Source organism: Cupressus sempervirens, chromosome 5, assembly GCF_028749045.1.
Source record: "Cupressus sempervirens isolate cs-2001-9-10 chromosome 5, ASM2874904v1, whole genome shotgun sequence".
In the NCBI taxonomy this organism is placed as follows: Eukaryota; Viridiplantae; Streptophyta; class Pinopsida; order Cupressales; family Cupressaceae; genus Cupressus; species Cupressus sempervirens.
The window spans coordinates 678,629,544-678,641,622 of NC_143122.1; the positions used below are offsets into that span (position 1 = coordinate 678,629,544).

The 12,079-nt window shown below is 31.8% G+C and overlaps 1 pseudogene; it reads right to left on the minus strand.

Annotated features, from left to right (window-relative positions):
- LOC149557761 (uncharacterized) overlaps positions 1 to 11,568 on the minus strand; it is a 45,790-nt pseudogene extending 34,222 nt beyond the window's left edge.
- Positions 11,569 to 12,079: the final 511 nt, after the last annotated feature.

Genomic DNA, 12,079 nt, shown 5'->3' on the forward strand with positions numbered 1-12,079 from the left:
ATGGGGTGATTGATTGTTGTTGTATGGATCCATAATGATTCATTTGATCAGTTGGAGTGGTCTGGAGAAGGATTGAGTGTGGAAAAGGGCTCTATGATAGTCACAGAGAGAGAGATTTTGTCACAGAAAATTGGGTGCTGTTGCGGGGGTCATATCTCCCAACCCCACCGTTGGATTTCTCTCATATTTTTATATGTTGTTTGGGACCAAATTATGCCGAATATCAACAGTTAGATTGAGAAAATATTGTCTGGTTCAAAATTTATACATATCTGTTTGTGGGTCTATCCACGAGACAACAAGAAGGTATGAGAATTTTTTCCAAGGTTGTGTTTAATGGATGAAAGGAGTATGGTATGCTTGGATAGTGTCCAGAGAGGTTAAATAGGGTATTAAGGAGAAGGTAAGGTTCTCTCAAAAAATTAAGAGTGATAGGGGAACCAATGTCTAGTTGTGATCTAAGGTCGGGTTCAAGGAAGTTGATCCATGTGAAAAGGCTACTAGCTTTAAAGGCTGAATGTGAGTCTTGGGTAGAAGATTGGTTGTGCTGATCAAATGGGTTGTTGGGACATGGTAAGTAGGGCATGAGAAGACATTTTATGAATTTAAAATGAAGGTTGAAGTCTTGTGTAAAGATATGATGTTTGGAAGGCACTAGGTGTACTTGGGTAGCCTAGAAAGGAGGCCTTGAGGGGAATTTTGTAAAGAAGAAGTTGTTACATTTTGAAGTAGATTGTTGTCTGATATGATCAAGGAGGTTACCATCCACCACCTCTGCATCAATGAGATATATTAAAATAACATGGAAAGTAAAAACATGCATGAAAAACACTTAACACCAAATATGATCAATTTTGTGTTACTCGGCACTTGTTGATACTGATGCTCGGCACTACTAAAATTTAGATTGGCTCTGCACCTGAACATGCTCAACATCTATTGTTTACATGGAAAGAGACATTATAAAGGGAAAGAGACATTATAACATCTAAACATCTTATAAACATAAGCAACATGAAGAAGAAAGAAATAAACACTCATGAAATGCAAAGAGAGGCAACATATAGAGATAACTATAGAGATAAAACATCATGAAATAAGAGAATACAAGATTAAATCAAGAAAAGACAATAAAATATGCTTCCCACATAATATTTCAAAAAATGCTCATGTATAGGAAGAAGAAAGGATCTATGAGAAAGAAAAGAATAAGTGAGACTAAGTGAAATTATGTAGAAATTGGAACATCTCAAGGGTATAAGAAAAATGAAAACAATTGATAATATTGTGAGAATCATCATAGTGGAAAGGACATGAATATACAAAAAGACGATCTTCAAGAGGCTAGAATTATGAATAGGATTTTTAAAACCCTACTCATTAATACCAAGGCCTAAGTTTTTATACTTTTATTTCATTATTTTTCCACATCATCTTCACATCTATTCTTTAAAGAGCTCACCCATGCAATACATAATCATTATGCAAGGACAAGAATTAAGCTCTTAGACATCTTAACATCTTAGGCCAAAATTCTACTTTTCTCTATGTTCTCAAAATTTGCACATTTCCCACCATAATATTGCATGCAAATTCAACTTGGAGACAATTTTTTTCTCTATTTGGATAATCTTTGTTCATGTCATTGATCTCAAAGTACTTATCAAACTCTTGGATCTAATTTAGGAATATATCAAGATTGAGCTCATCTTTAACATAGATTTTTGTTTGTTTGTTTAGTTAACTATGTTATGTTTTTCTTGAAAAATAGCACCACTTTTTATGGTCCCCTTTTTTGAGAGCCTAAAAATAAACCATTTCAGAAAAAAAACTTAGTAGTTTAGAAACTAGATTCAAAGGACTAAGTTACTTTTATTTTTGTCATATCATCAAATTTTGAGTGTAACATCTTCAAATACTTAAAGAAATTTAGAAATTTCTGATTCTAGAATAAAAGAGGCCACTTGTACCCAACTTTAGGAACCAAAATTTTGTATACTTACCCAAACAACCTAATAACATGCACTCTCAAGTTTTGCTGAAATTACTATATAAATTCATTTCTCCTCCTATTGTTAGAAAAAGGCTGAGAACTTCAATCTCAAGTCTCAAATTATAGACATAATAATGAATCTCCCAATCGTAGACAAATATTAAGACCCCCACCTATCATCTTGTAAATGATAGATGAAATAATGAACATAATTTTTATGCAGCTAATCGATTTGGAGTGTTACCACAAGATGGAGATCCTACCCTTAATTTTTTTTTCATAAATTGTAATATTTTATCATCGAATGTTGGAAGATTATTTTATACTCATTCAAAGTTCAAATTGAAGGATAATTTATTTAAAACTAATTGTATTATTTCTATAATAAACTAAATGATGATTCAGAGGGTGCATAGGATATATTGCAAGTTATTAGCTAGGGACTATTTTTATTAGTTTTATTCCTCCTATGTAAATGTCAAAAATAAAAACTCAATAGTGAAACTAAAATGTTAGTTTCATAGTTTTAGTAGGCTAGCATAACTTAGTATATTGTTACTCTGTTTGTTAATTTTTCTTATATTTGGTTGTTCATGTGAAATATGTAAGTTATTCTAACTCATCCAAATAAATCATATTAATTTCTTATATAAATATATCTTTACCTCACATAGAGGCATATTGGAATGCAAGCTTTGTAATGTTATTTTGTAGAGAATATTGTAATTTAATTTTGTATAAGTGATGCAAGAGCATCTTGGGTGTAAGAGTAATCTTGCATCACCCAAAAATATTTCTTTTTCAGTCTTTTCTATTTTAATAAGGACCAGTAGACAGGGTGGTTACTATTTGTGAGAACTTGCTATTTTTAGTAAGTTTTTCATATCAGCTCGAAATGTTCTCATTTTTTACATGAAGGTTTAGCTTAAGTACGAGAGATGCTATTGTAGATTTTCAGTGGAAAATTTTGCAAAAAAACCTTCAGGCTCTCTGTTGGAGGCCTTCGAGTGCCAAGATTAGGTTTTAAAACAAGATGGAAGGGTGCTTGTGCCATTTTGAGCCTATAGATCAGAAGCTGGCTTTTCTAAAAATTGATTGTAATAGCTAATCGGAGCAATGGTTCAAGAGTTATGGTTTTCCGAAGTTGGGCTGCTGAAATTTCTAAAATAATTTATCAAAAATGTATTTAGCCGACTCTATATGTATTGTTAGGGTTTTTCGGCCCTAGGTATTAAGTGTGAACATCTAGAACCTTCCCGGGGGGCATAAAATTATTAAGCTACTGATTATATTTCTTACTTCTATATTATTGGGAGGCTTAAATTACTTGATTGGCTTTAAATCATAATAATATGTTTGAATTTTTAGCTAAGAGAGTTGTTGAACTTGTCAGTGTGATGATATAGTAATTTAGTAGCTTTATGCTCCTGGAAGAGGCTTCAATAAGTTACTAAATAAAAATCCATGATGGATCTCAACATCTTATTGTGCTCCATAGTTGGTTCCTTGATATGGAGACTTGGTTTTCCTAAAATGGAATTGTAGTTGAAGATAATGTTCCTTTTGCAAAATTAAAGCTCTCTCGTGTTTCTAAGGTAATGGTCACTAAATGACAATATGCTCAGGACTAAATGTTATCTTATGCTTATATTTGCATGTTAGATTACTTTCTACATATGATGTTGTATATGTTAGGAGTGACATTCCTACTATGTTAATACCGATGATCTCTTCGGTGATTTGGAATGTTATGCACAGAGGGATGGCTAGGACCCACGATGGTCTAATGATGCTATTAACGGTTGGGAGGAACCGTGCACTTAGTTTATTATGTTTGATCTTTATGATGGATTTATATGTCTTCTATGATGATGTATCATGTGATTATCTTTACTTTGATGTATCATGGATTAGAATAGGATGATGTACCTTATTCTATGTATGTATATTCTTTGAGCTTGTCATACCCTGTGGCATGTACAGTGGATGATGGAGTATTTGAAATGTAATGAATAAACATTGGACTTATCATTATTATTTCATGTGGATGTTGTACTAGATGGATTCATGTATGTAATTCAATGTTAAGGGATCTTAAAGAATGTAATCTGTTATGTATGATATGTTTAATTTCAGATGGACATTACTATTGCTTCTGTTATTGTGCATGAGTTATATGTGGTATTTACTTTCATGTTTTTTTTATAAAAAAAAATGCTACCAAACTTAGTGAAATTCTAGGCTAATTCTTTGGATCCCTTGGCGGGGCATTACATTTTGTCAAGCCTTAGCTTTGGTGGTCTAACTTGGCTTCTTCAAATCATATTTTTTAGCAATCAATATATTATGTAGTAGTGTATTCTTATTCAAATTCAAGGGATTCCTCTTCATCCATTTTCTTATTTCTTATTTCTTGTGATTTCAAAATATAATACTTGTACCCTTTGTGACTATTTCTCTGGATCTACTATGAATCTCTTCTTTTGGGAAGCTATCACAACCCAATTTAAGCTCTCATAGAGACATCAAGAGATATTGAAATGGCTATTTCTTCTCTACCTTTTATTATGCTACATAGCATTGGTATTTATATTGTTCAATGTTTGTTGAAGCACTAGAATTTCTCTCTTAAGATAACTTTCTATAAATATAAGATGCATTTGATCTGCCATTTACTTTCTATAAACTTTCTCATGGTTTCTTCTTTGAGTCTTCAACACTGCCAGTATTTGCAGTCACCCCCATTTTTATGGAAATAATGTTCCCCAAATATATGCTTGGGTATTATTGATCCTAATCATATGTAGAGTGTGTTAGATCTTATATTTCCAAGAAAATTTCTCAAGCCTTGAATGTATCTGCTTCATAATTAAACCAACTTGAATTTCATTAGTCTTGAGAGATGCTAATTTTCTTAGCTATTTCATTTTATAATTTGTATAAATGATGGTAATTCAATTTTTACATTTATCTATGTACAGGAGATTATATAGCATTTGAGCATTCTAAGGTGTCAATTTGACATCATCAATTATGATACCAAAACAAGTTTGAACTTAATAATTATGCTTCAAATATTTATTTTATTGATATGTCTATGTGTCATCACACGATTTATACTTTTAAAAAAAAATCTTAGGTGAATGTGACAATTTATCTATCACTCATGCTCATTTGATAAATGATATTTATGTATATTGTATCACCAATAATGGCTCATAAAAAAATTAATTGCAAAGTCTACTTTACAGAAACCTCATTTGTCAATGAATCTACATCCTCATCCAAATTCAATTGGGTGGAAGGATAATGATTCATCTTTGTAGATCACAAATACTTACACTATGTTTTTGCATCTGGTTCCAAATTCATTGATGATGTCATATGTGATGTGGCTACCATGGATTATCATGATTTATGTTGCAAAACCCTATTAATATGATAAGAAAGATCAGTATGGTGCATTTAATAACACTTACACACATCAAAGATATAATTAGAAATATTTCATAAAATGTACTAAGAGCACCAAAAATCTTGTACTTATTTGCAAACATGAAAGAAAAGCTGTCAATCAAGCATAATATATTGCCATATATTTTAGAAGCCTAAGACAACTCCCCAAAATGAGAAATCAATCACTCCATTGATATTCCTTGTGATGATTTCAAAAATTAAATTGTCCACTTATACCCCTTTTTGTTCAACATTTCCAAGACAACCACCTAATAAACCATTTATATTAAAAATGTAAGAATGGTTAAAAGGGACAACAATAATGCATCTTGAAGAGAATCTTCATAGTGTTAATAAAGACATTATAGAGGTAGAACTTGGTAAAGCTATTAATGCAAGATAGTAAACTAATTAAAATTTAAGTAGAAAAAACTAAAATTTGAGAGAATTGGTCATTTAAAATGAAAAAAGAATTGAAAATATTTTTTTAATTAAAAAGTATTTCCTTTTTACAAATAAAATTTGATAAAATATTTGAAAAACCTTTTATAGTAGATAGAGGTGAATTTCAAATGAACTCAATTTTTTTCCTTTTATACATATAAGAATGTCTAATATCATTAAAAACATTATTAAAATTTTAAAAAATAAAAATATGACATATTGCAAAGGCACTTTTATGAATATGCAAATAAATTATAAAGAGTAATGCTCTAGCAATCTAATTTCATTTTCCTTTCGAATGATAAAAATAAAAAATAAGGTGGTCATCAATAGCTTGAAAAATAATTAATAGCCAATTTATTACAAGTCACTTTCATACTACCTAAACAAGTACACAATAATATTAGTCTACCTTGGTACATAATAATGTTGGTCTGTTATGTACTATAAATCTCTTTTCTTTGGAAGATATCCAATTTTATACCGACATCACGATATATTCAAATTTCCATGTCTTCTTTTCCTTTCATTATACCACATAGTATAAGGTAGCATAAATGACACTTACATCCATGTGAAAGGTTGTTCCAACATAGATGTGAACAGGCTTAAGAAACTTGAAGGAGGCTTAATAAATTCTTGTTTGATGGGAAGGGTTTGATGTTGTGACTAGATAAAAAGAAGGCCCAAAAAATAAGGTAGGGAGTTTCATCAAAGTAATAGTTGTAGACTTAGTCATGGATGCCAAGGGAGATGAGTGAGCATGTAAGGAACACTTACCTTTTCCATGAAAAAGGAAAGGAATTTTTATGAGGACGCAAAGCTCTAAGGGAACGAAAGCCTTAAAATTCAATAGAATGGGTGTCTTTCCTTTGTATTACTAGGTAGAGTTACAAGAACAAGATGCACTGCAAGAGATTCCAATGGTCTTTGAAAGTTGAGGAAGTTTCCTATAAGAAACACAATTACCTTTAGTCCTCTACAAAGATGGAATATAGGGTGAAGCAAATTACATAGTAGGGGTGGGATTAGATGTAGGAATAGAAGCAGTAGGGGCCAAGTGCTATAAGTTTAACTGAAAACTCCCCAATTTTATACATATTATATGCTTTGAATAATAGATCTTCTTGGAGAAGCAAGGGTCCTATTGGAGCATGCTAGACATGATCAAGAAGGAATATCCCATAGGATAATATCTAATATCCTAGATGGTGTGTACAATAACCTCACTGTCCGTAACTTTAATAAATTATGCACGGCCAAGAGGACCACTCTTATAGATAGTAGCCATGGGATGTTTGAATTCAAGTGGAAGAGGACCAACTTGAGAATAATAAAAAAATTTATAGGTACTCTTGTGGGTCCTATAGGGATTATCAAGGTGGGTGGAATAGATAGTTGATTATGCATAAGGATGGTTTATTTACACTCATCATATCTCTCCTAATAAAGAACATTCTTAAAAAGGACTTCCTCCATGATGAAATTAAATTTGTAAGCAAGATAAATAATAAAATCTAAGATAATTTCCATTAATCCTCATAGGGATGTGTTGTGGGGAAGGCTCTCCATGGTTAAGTACATCAAGGTAGGAATGTTTAATTAATTTTTTTCAAGCAAGATGAGTGGGCATGCAATGATCACTTTTCATTTTTGTAAATAAAAGGCAAGGGATGTTTACAGGGATGAGAAGTTTGAAGGGAGGGTGAGCCTTAGACTTCAACAGAACTAGTGCCTTTCCCTTTTATGTGCTAGGTAGAGTTACAAAAGCAAGCTGCACTTCTAGAGAATGTGTGGTTTTTTACTTTATTCTTCAAAGTGACATCCCATTTAGGTGTTTTCTTCAAAATAACATCTCATTTATTATTTGTAAGCACAATATTAATTGAGATAGTTTTAAATAAAATTATAGATATGAATTAGCATAAATATTTGAGTTTGTAGATTTTTTTAGGAGTGAAAAGAAACACTTCTAATTTTTTTACTTCTTCATGTAAGAATTTTTAAATAGGTTGTATAATTTTGTATCATATAAAACAATGTTGTAGGTATTTTTTTTTTAAATTTAGAAGAGTGATGGTGTTCTTTTCTTCTCAATTTAAATGAATGTACAGATAAATTAGTTACTATGCAAATAAGATAACATTTATAAATTAAATTTAAAAAATAATAATTTGATATAAAGTTTGATATAGTAATAGTCAACAAACAATACATAAAATGAGCACTTTATTGATATTTATCTAAAGATAGATATGGTAGGTATACCATGTTGTTTATTAGAATAAGTGAGGAAGTACCCAAATCCTTATAGGTTAGAGTTCAAAACCATTAAAAATGGGGCTTGTAGATCAAGCCACCAAAACACCATGAAACAAGTAGTCTATAATAAGTGCATACAATAAACACCTTAGTAAATTTAGGATACAACTATTAAGGAGAACACGATCGAACAAATAAAGTAAAATAAGAAGCATTAGAGCTCAAAAAGATAAAATTAAATCAAGTTATACATGTAGTTCAAATCTATTATGCAATCAATGTTGATTGAAGTTTCTTAATTGGGAACTTTTTTTGGTTAGAACTATTATATCTCTCAAATGATTGAAAGTTAAATCTTTGTATTTATCTTCTTCAAGTATGTGAACATGCTATCTTTTATTTGATTTGAATTTTTATTTATATAAGTATCTAATATAGAAATAATATTATTTCAAAAATATTTGATTTGGTAGAAAATCATTTCAAACATGCATATGATATTTCACTAATCAAAATCTTGAACATCAACAAAAATTGAACATTGACAAACTATGACAACAACCAAAACAAATATCTTGAAATAGTCCTCCACTTGTATTTATTTACTATGCTGAATGTTTTCTTTTAAAATTCATTAATAAACTATCTTTAATAATTATTTTTAGTTGCTCTTCGTTTTGAAAACTACAAGTAAGAAAATATGACATATTCATACATTTGATCCATGTATATAAATAACTAACTCCCACATTTATACAGGCATAGAGATAATATTTTTTAATATTAAGATATCTAATATAATCTTTAATCAGGGTAAACTTTAAGAAACCCCCTTCCAAGAAAAAGATATAAATTATTGGCGAATCTTTCATTATTTTGAAAAATGAAATTATTTCTATTGGAAAATGTCGCAATTTTTTATTCTGACAATTATTTATATTGGTGATTATTTTGGAATCATAATTTTTATATAGAAAATATTAGCCAATCTCAAGGAAGTTTATTAATCACCATGGAACATTTTTTACCTCATGAATTATTATGAGGATCATTACATTATAATTTAAATCAATAGTGAAAACTAAATATTGATGATATATCCTTGAAGTAACTAATAATTATGATAATTATTGGTGAATTAATTATAATTTCTCCAAAAATATATAATATTTAGGAGAATCTAATATAATTATTTATCGAATATGGTGGCAAAACTTTGAGCTTAAATTTTAAAATAAATTATTAGGTGATTTTAAATATTTTAGAACTAAATTTTACAAAAATGTGACGATTTAAATTTCCTTAATCTCATATTATTAACCAATTTATTAGCCAAAATTTTCTAAAATTAGAAAATTTACGAATTTTAGCCACTAAAGATTTCCTTGCTTATAATAAAAAACTATAACACTTCAATATATTTTGTACTTCAAAACATAACAACGATACACTAGAAATGATTAAGCCATATCACAAATTTCTAAAGAGAACACTAACAATAAGTCCAACAATGATTAACTAAAAATACATAAAAATTTAAATATAAAACCTCATTTATTATTATTATTTTTATTACAATACCAAATATTAACAAAAAATTTCGAAGATTCTCTTGTTGAAACAAACCTTAAAGAATGGTCTATGCTGTTACAATTTTTTCTGTGACATTAAAGCCAAATAAAAGCACTAGCCGTATCATGTATAAAAACATCCCTACTCTACTTTTCACCATGAATCGAAATGGCAGCTTCCCTTACAATATTACTGCCGCCCTGATCAAAGTTACCCAATGTAAAAGGATAGAAGCATAAAAGAAATTCCACACGCAAAGGAAAAAAGAGCTCTCACGCATCTGCGTTCTAAAAACGTGCAAAGTCATATATCCCACATTGGGTGGGTGAAGTTATATTTAGTCGTTTAAATAGAAAATTACTCAATTACTTTGTGTCTTAAAGAAAAAGGTTTTTGAAAGCGAAGTCCACGCGTGGCCCCGTGGTCGGCCAGCTAGATGGAGGATAGAAGACTAAATTTTGACCAAACATGCAATCCAAGTATGTGCCGGGAAGTTAGAAAATCCGACAAGGCACTATGGCGCCATCGAAAAATGGCAAGGTTTTCCGATGGCGACATAGCGCCTTGCCGAAAAACCTTGAAAACTGGCGGAGTGGGTCCCGAGGTGATGTGGCGGTGTCAGCAAGTGAAAGTCTAGACACAAACCCATGCGCTGAAACATGCAATCCAAGTATGCACCGAGAAGTTAGAAAATCCGACAAGGCGCTATGGCACCATCGGAAAATGGCAAGGTTTTCCGATGGCGACATAGTGCCTTGCCGAAAAACCTTGAAAACTGGCGGAGTGGGTCCCGAGCTGATGTGGCGGTGTTAGCAAGTGAAAGTCTGGACACAAACCCATGCGCTGAAACATGCAATCCAAGTATGCACCGGAAAGTTAGAAAATCCGACAAGGTGCTATGGCGCCATCGAAAAATGGCAAGGTTTTTCGATGGCGACATAGCGCCTTGCCGAAAAACCTTGAAAACTGGCGGAGTGGGTCCCGAGGTGATGTGGCGGTGTCAGCAAGTGAAATTTTGGACACAAACCCATGCGCTGGCAGAGTATTCGGCGGGAGAGGTCAAAAATTGAATTCAAATTAAAGTGTAGCGGTGACTATTACTTGAATTGGAACTGCTACGGAGTCAGTAAGGAGTCACAGAACTGCTACGAAGAAGAGAACAGAAACGAAAACGTCTAAGGGCTCCACAGCAGCGCGAAAAGAAGGGCCCACATCACACCTAAGCAGTCAAAGCTTAGTGTGTGATGTTTAAGGGTGGCCGGAAGAATGCCTATTTGTATCATCTCAGCAAATAAAACAAGAGCCTCATCTACTCTGCCTATTTTGCAGATCGCATCAATTATGGTGCTGTATGTAACAATATTCGGAACACAATGAAGGTGCCTCATTTCGTGGAAAACCCCAAGCGCTTCCTCAATTCGTTCCCATTTACACAAACCCTTTATAAGAGCGGTATAAGTGACAACATTTGGATTTATGTCCATTTCTTTCATTGCAACAAGAACGGATTTGATTCTACGGTGATCACCCAACTTCCTAAGGCTACCTAAAAGCGTGTTGAAGGATACGACATCGAGAGGAAGGCGTTGAGATATGGCTGAATGTAAAAGATCCCAGGCCGTGTTTGTGTTTCCCGATTTACAGAGGGTATCAATGGATTTATTGAACTGGAAAACATTAAATTTGCGGCTAATGTGAGGAGGGTGCTTCTCCTGTTTGTGTGTTTCTTGAGTTGTGAAGGTTTGGCAAAATAATTTTGAAGAAGAAGAATGAGGAGAAGAAGTTACCTGCTTAAAGAGGGGGCAAATCCATTTGCAGTCCTGCATTGTCACCATCTTCATGGGGTAAAAAGAGCAGACCAGAAAAAAAATATAGCTCTTGGAAGGAATAAAAACAGAGTACCTTCTCCATCTGAATACTAAAGCAGAGCATAACAAAACCCTAAGCAAATATAATTCCGATGATAAGGACATTGCCATGCCACATTTTTAAGCCATAAACATTTTTCATATGGGATACAAAACTGCGATTTATTAAATCTCTGGTTGAAAGAGCATAAATAGATGACTATGGTAACAATCTCATCTTTAGGTAACAATTTGATTTCTTTTATTATCTATAATTAGCAATCATATGTTTTTGTGCATGTAACAAGTAGTCATAAGATTGCTAATTTTTTGTTTTTTACTAATTAACAATCAATCACTTTATTAAAATAAAATAAAATCATAAACTCTACAAATTATTAAATATGTAATACATGGTAAACTCTACAATAATATTATTCATTCATCTATATGTGATGAAATCTCATTAAAAAAAACCATCCCAAGACATAAAAGTTTTCCCATA